Below are 7,258 nucleotides of genomic sequence, written 5' to 3'. Positions count from 1 at the left end.
TGGTTATAAATATGCGTGGTATTCACACTAAATCAAGAGAGCAATTGATATACGTGGTTTCTTTTTTCGGCTGTAGAAAATAGTCTACTGTATTTGGATTTTTTTTAACAGTTGTAAATCGTGAGATACAAGGTTTTCAAACTAAAACCACCAAAATGTCATTTTCGAAAAAAAATGAGATACGAGGTTTTCACACTAAGCCATTGTTATGCTTCTATATCCTTTCACCAAGATAGGCTATCTGGGGATATTTTGAATATTATCAAAATATCAGTAGACAACATCCAAATTTCTTTTAAAATATCCAACAACTTAGGACAATCTCTATTCAATTCCAAAGATAGTATCAATTACATGAATCGTAGTGGTGTTATAGACTACAATGTTCTGACTGTGATGCTACTTACATGGAAGAACTTGTAGATCACTTGCTTCTCACTCTCTTGAACACACCAAAAGACAGAACACCTCTACCTTTTCCCAACATATCAAACATAGAAATCATATTTTGAATATCCCAGATGATGTCGCTCTACTTCACAACATCACACAGAAAGACTTCTTAAAATTAGACTTGTACGAGGACCTAGAAATAATCTAAGAAAAACAAAAAAGTCCGAATTGTGTCAACCGCCATATTTTGTCCAATTGGGATTTTCAACCACTCCATCGACAAGTTTTTTCTTAACACATTTACAATACCTTTCACCCCCCCTTCTACTGCTTCGTTCACATTCACACTTAAAATTTATCTGGTACTAACCACAATAATCCTTTTTTCATCTTCAGCCATCAAACCACTTTTATCTATCCATAACATACATATAAATTACTGATATCCTCATCCACAGACATCCACATTATACAAATTTTCATCTACATACAACCCACCACCATATTTCTACATATCGCTATTCTCACCCTACCTATTCAATCTGTCATTACCAACATATAACACTCATCTATAGTAAAACCAAATCACAAGTCTAATTTTCTTTCTGGGCCCCGTTCATGTTCCTTTCTCATTAATTTCCTAACAGACATTTCATACCCCCCAGCCCCTACTGTCATCATCTTATGACAGTTTTGGTTTTTGGACCCTTACGGATCCGGGCAGCCTGCGAGGTCTTTAGGAATTAGTCGCCTAAGTTTGAGCAGCTTGTGCTTTCTTAATGATACATCCCCCTAGATTAGGGATGGGAAAAGCCTACCGGTTTAAACCTAAAACCGGTTTTTTTGCTTCGCAATAACCGGTTGTACCGGTTGTTTTTTTGTCCCGGTTATAACCGGTTTTTTTCTTTTTAAAGTAAAAACCGGTTATTAGGTTTTTACGGTGATTAGGATTAGGTTAGGTATTATTTTAAATCGCAATCATAATTATTATTCTCAAGTAATTATTCCAAACAAAACCATAATTCAAATTTTATTTTATTTTATAAAATACAGAAGCCAACTGAAAGTGCAATCTCACATCAGCCAGAAACAATTATTAAGTTTTATTATAATATTTCCTTGAAAAGGTATTTGTAATCATAATATTTACATAAGAAGTGATCTGGTTGAATTAGACGCAAACATCATCTATTTTTCACACTTAACTCTTGACATTGAAAGTGGGTGAATGACTTTTTCTGATTACCAAAAATAATGCTATGACTATGAATATCGAATTACTGATTACGAATACGAATCTCCAAGAATTTCCCTACGTTTTCAAAACGATACACTCATACAGGAAGTATTAAATGAGTTAAAATGTACCTATTCTACAAATATACAAACGAGTTAAAAGTAATACATGTTCTTCCGATAGTACTAATTTTGATCATATTGATATCGAGTCGAATGGAGTATCGCAAACTAAAGTGTATTGTAAATGTAACTTTGTAACCTATTGGATTCAAAAAACCGACAACCGGTTTTTCCAAAAACCAGTCAAAAAAAAAGCCAAAAGCCAGTTATAACCGCCAGGTTAAACCGTAAGCAAAAAAACCGGTATAACCGGAAACCGGTGTTTTGTCAAAAACCGCCGTCCCTAGCCCTAGATTATTTAAGACATGTTTACACCTCAGTCACCCCCATTGTGATTTCTTTTTAAACTTACACAAATTCCAACAGCTACCAATAAGTTTTTTTTTATTACATATTTTAATTTACAATCTGCTTCATCGAAGCTATAAGTAAATAGTTTGAATGTTAAATACATGAGGGAGAAGCTGCCCTGTGTAGTGTTGGAAAATTTTCGAGAATGAAAAGTCAGAGAATATTCTCGATATGGAGAATTTTCTGAGGATGACGCACTTAAGAATATTGTTGAAGATGAAAAATGGGGTTTTAAAAATCATGATGTTATATATAAAAGTATGAGATGGAACAACAGTGTTCTTTATATATAAAAAAATACAAAAACAACAGAAAACACAAAATTTCTTTGATAAAAAAATGAAATTTTCTTCTTAACAGCAAATAATCGATGTGGTATGATAAAAGATGAGACCTCAGATTCGGAGTCTATTTCTATCATTAGCTCATCCTAGTCATCTACATTCTGCATTTCAATGTACTGATGAGTTGTGGGATTTTGTTTTTCACGAGTGGCCAGCTAAAATGTGCTTTTTTAGTTTTTTGGCGATATCTTCGTTTGTAACCATCGTAGAACTTCTATTTTCTTTCGTTTGATAAGGTTTTATTTATTACAACACTGTATTTTTTACAAAATTATTGGCGCAAAATCCATTTTTTTTTAAATGTTGATATGTAGAACCGAAAAGAGAAAAAAGAAACAAAAAAAAAACGTGAGCTTTTTCAGCTCATCATAAGACCATAATACTATTCTAAGCGTTGAAAATGATCATGTCTTCCTTCTCCAGGTGATTCGAAGCAGACCACTTGTGTTGTGAACATTTTTTTTTCTTTTCCAATATTTCCAATTCAACACACAGACGTTCTAATTTAGAGCGCCTGACCTCCTTGTTTTTAAATCCAGAAATTGTATTTCAAAGATTTTATGGCAATTTCAAAAGGAGAAAATTTCATCTCAGTTATCGTAGCATTAAGAGGATTTTTGACAAAGGCTAAAGTTTGTAAGTTTGATAAAAACTAATTTATCAGAATAAGATGTAGGTAATGTTTTTCCTACCAAGTTTTTTTTAATGAAAATATTGCGCTTTCCGTGGATAGGCCGGAGCCGCACTTAAGGAGCCAAAGAGCCACATGCGGCTCCGGAGCCGCACTTTGCCGACCACTGGTCTACGTCATCTATGTCTACGTCTAACAATTTTAAATTGTGAGCAATAAAAGTCACCTTACAAACCCGTTCAGCAGTAAGCCGGTTTCTTTTAGAGTGGATAAAAAAACCATAAGTACTGAAACTTCTTTCAGTCGCTGCACTGGATGAAGGCATGCTTAATATATCAAATACTATTTTAGTTAATTTTTTTCCGAAACATGTACCTTTTCACCATATGATTAAGTCTAGTTTTTCAATTTAGTTTACAACATATGGTTTTCCAAAAAATTCCTTAGACCGATAAAGTGCCAAATCTGCCATTATTTCAGCCGACTCGTCACCATATTTTAAAGTTGCTAAATTATCTACAAACTCAGTTTCCTCAACTTGTTCTTCTCTGCTTAAATTAACACCATTCTAAATATTTGCACGTTAATATTGCACCAAAACAATATACCTACATATTTTTTAAATTATAATAATTTGACCCGTATCTAGTTTTTATTTTTGTTTCGGTTTTTAAAAATATAGAAAATTTTTGCCGAGAATATTCTCGAGAATTTTCTGGCCGAAAATATTCTCTTGAGAATATTCTCTTCTAACATCACTAGCCCTGTGGTAACCCTCCTATTATAATTTTTACATTAGATCACAATATGTATATTTAATTTATTAAATCTGTTGGCCATAGTTTCTTCAGTCGTCTTGCGAATTCGGGAGGAGTGTTCAGCAGTTTTGCTTCATCATTTGGATGACTTCTCAGTCCATCATTGAAGCTCTTTGTGATCCTTGGAATTTCTTCCTCTACCAAGGGTGTAGCTGAGTCCTCATGTAGGGATTTATTGCTTACATACTGTAATGTTATAATGTAACACGTGGTAGGGTTCCTAGGTTAACTTTGGAGGATAGGTTATAATGAAACAACTTGTATCTATCGTGTCTAGATTCAGAATGGTTTTATTTCCGCTTCACTGTCCTTGTCACTGTCACGTCACTCTTACAATATTACCAACTTGAGTGCGTTCCGAATACTACCTATTTGCATACATCACATCCCCCTCTTTTTATAATGACAAAATAAACATAACTTTCTTTAACAAATCTTTAAATAAACATTTATAAATTTCCACAATTGTTTCATTCACCCTTTACCCCCTTTTATTTTATAATAAAATTACTTATAAATCTAGTCTATCAGGTTTTTTAACAATTCGACCTGAAGAGGTTTGTGGAGGTAAGTTTATTGGAGAGTGATGATCAGAATGGTTATCAGAGACACTTTCAAAATTTTGTGACTCACTAGTTTCAGATTCGTTATCTGAATGTTCATCGTCAGAAGTTGCAGGAATGCGAACTAAAAATTGTCTATTTCTTGCAATTTCTGACCCAGAATCTCTTAATTTAATCGAGTAGGTTTTATCTCTTAATTTATGTGTGATAAGACCTTCTCTCAATTTGTTTTTATCTTTAATATAAACTTTTTCATTATTTTTAAGCGGTTTTAAATTTATTGTCCCTCTATCATAATAAGCTTTTTGACTGTTTTGTCTTTTCTGAAAATCGCTGATTACTATTTTAGCATTACATAATTTTGGTTTTAGAATTTTGTCAGTGGTGGGAATCTGAGTTCTAAGTACTCGTGACATTAAAAGTTGAGATGGTGATGGTAAATTTGAATCAATTGGTGTATTTCTAAGTTGTAGCAATGTTAAATATGTATCTTTACCATCTCTAAGAGATTTTCTTAGCGCTTTTTTGTATGTTTGAATATATCTTTCACTTAGACCATTAGATCTATGATTTTCTGGGCTTGACTTTATGCTTTTAAATTCCCATTCTTGACAAAATTTAACAAATTCATTGGCTGTGTATTGTGGTCCACCATCAGAGTAAAATATTTTTGGTATTCCATGACGAGCAAATATCGATTTTAAATGTGTAATTATAGTTGAACTGGTTGTATCGTTCAACAGACAAATTTCTGGATATTTACTGTAATAATCTACCACCATTAAATAACTTTTTTGACCTATGTAAAATATATCAGAGCCAACTTCCTCCCAGGGGAGTTCTGGGATATTGTGTGGAGTCAAAGGTTCTCTCTTTGCATTTTCAAATTGTGGGCAAATTGGACAACCTTTAACTTCATTCTCAATGTCAACTGTCATGGAAGGCCAATATAATGATTGTCTAGCTAACATTTTACATTTATTTATTCCTTGATGGCCATAGTGAATTCTTTTTAACATTTCTTTTCTCATTACATGAGGAATTATAATTTGACTATTCCTCATCAACAAACTATCAAAGAAGGTTATTTCATCTTTAATCTTAAAAAATGCTTTTAAATCTTTATGTACATTATTTAATTCTTTTGGCCAACCTTTTTTTATGAAAGTCTTTAGATCAATTAAAGTTTTGTCTTTGCTAGTCACTTCTTTGATTTTTTGCAGTTGATTGTTTGAAACATTAATGTTTAATCTTACTAAACAAATTTGTGATTCTAGTTCAATATCTAAATCATTCTTTATTACAGGCAATTCCGAACAACATCTCGATAGCGTATCAGCTATATATAGTTCTTTACCTTTTTTATACATCAGATTATAGTCATACCTCTGCAATTTAAATAACATTCTTTGAAGTCGTGGTGGCGCATTCATTAAGGGTTTCTTTACTATGGATATCAATGGTTTGTGATCAGTTTCTATATCAAACTTGGAAGCATATATATAATTATGAAATTTCTCACATGCCACCAGAACTCCAAGAAGTTCTTTTTCAATTTGTGCATAATTTTGTTGTGTTAAAGTTAAAGCCTTTGATATGTAAGCTACTGGTTGACCTTTTTGTAAGAGTACAGCTCCTATTGAGTCTTTTGAACAGTCAACTGATATTAAACACTTTTCATTTATATCAAAATGTCTTAATACTGGGCTTTTTGAAATTATTTCCTTAATTTTACTAAAACATTCATCATGTTTATGTGACCAATGCCATTCTACATTCTCTTTAATTAATTCCCTAAGAGGTGCGGTTAAGTCTGACAAATTTTTTATGTGTTTAGACAAATACGTTATCATTCCTAATAATCTCTGTATGTCTTTTTTATTTTCTGGCTTTTTCATATCTTGAATGGCTTTAATTTTATCATTATCAACACTTTGACCATCTTTATTGTAATTAAATCCTAAAAATTTTACATTTTTTACACCAAAACTACATTTTTCATAATTAAATTTGACATTATTTATCCTAGCTCTTTCTAAAACTTGATATAAACATTTATCATGTTGTTGTTTTGATGAGCCATAAACAATTAAATCATCAATATATGTTTCTACACCCTCCATATTAAATATTTTACTGAATCTTTTGTGAAACACCTCACTTGCTGAACTAATGCCATAAGGCAGTCTTAAAAATTTATATCTACCATAGCAAGTGTTAAAAGTACATAATTTACTACTTTCATCATCAAGCTTTATGCTCCAAAATGCTTTTGAGGCATCAAGCTTGCTGAAATAAACGTTACCTTTTAAATTTGCAGCTATTTCATCAATCGTAGGGAGTTAAAAGTGCTCTCTTTTGATAGCTTTATTCAAGTCTCTAGGATCTATACAAACTCTTATGGAATTACTTTTTGGTTTTCTTACCAAGACTATCGAGTTGACCCAATCTTCAAGTTTTAGTTTCTCCTTTAATTGTAGTGGAATCTTTCTTGGAGGATGTATAACTGGTTGTGCAGTTTCATTTAGCATGATTTTGTATGGCTCATCCAAGCAGCCTATACCTGAAAAAACTTCTTTAAATATTTTTTTCACATCAGAGTAATCATTTTTAAATGTAACTTCTCTAGAATTCAAATTATTTTCAATTTTTTCTATAGTATTGATTCTTTTTAAAATATTTAAAGCTTTACATGTAGGAAGACCTAATACCGTTGGTGAATTAATTTCTACCACATAAAACATTATGTTGTACATGTTATCTTTATACTTGCATTCTAAACTACATTTTCCAAGGACC

This window comes from Diabrotica virgifera, chromosome 9, assembly GCF_917563875.1.
Source record: "Diabrotica virgifera virgifera chromosome 9, PGI_DIABVI_V3a".
Taxonomy (NCBI): domain Eukaryota; kingdom Metazoa; phylum Arthropoda; class Insecta; order Coleoptera; family Chrysomelidae; genus Diabrotica; species Diabrotica virgifera.
Note: the sequence above shows the minus strand (reverse complement) of the source record.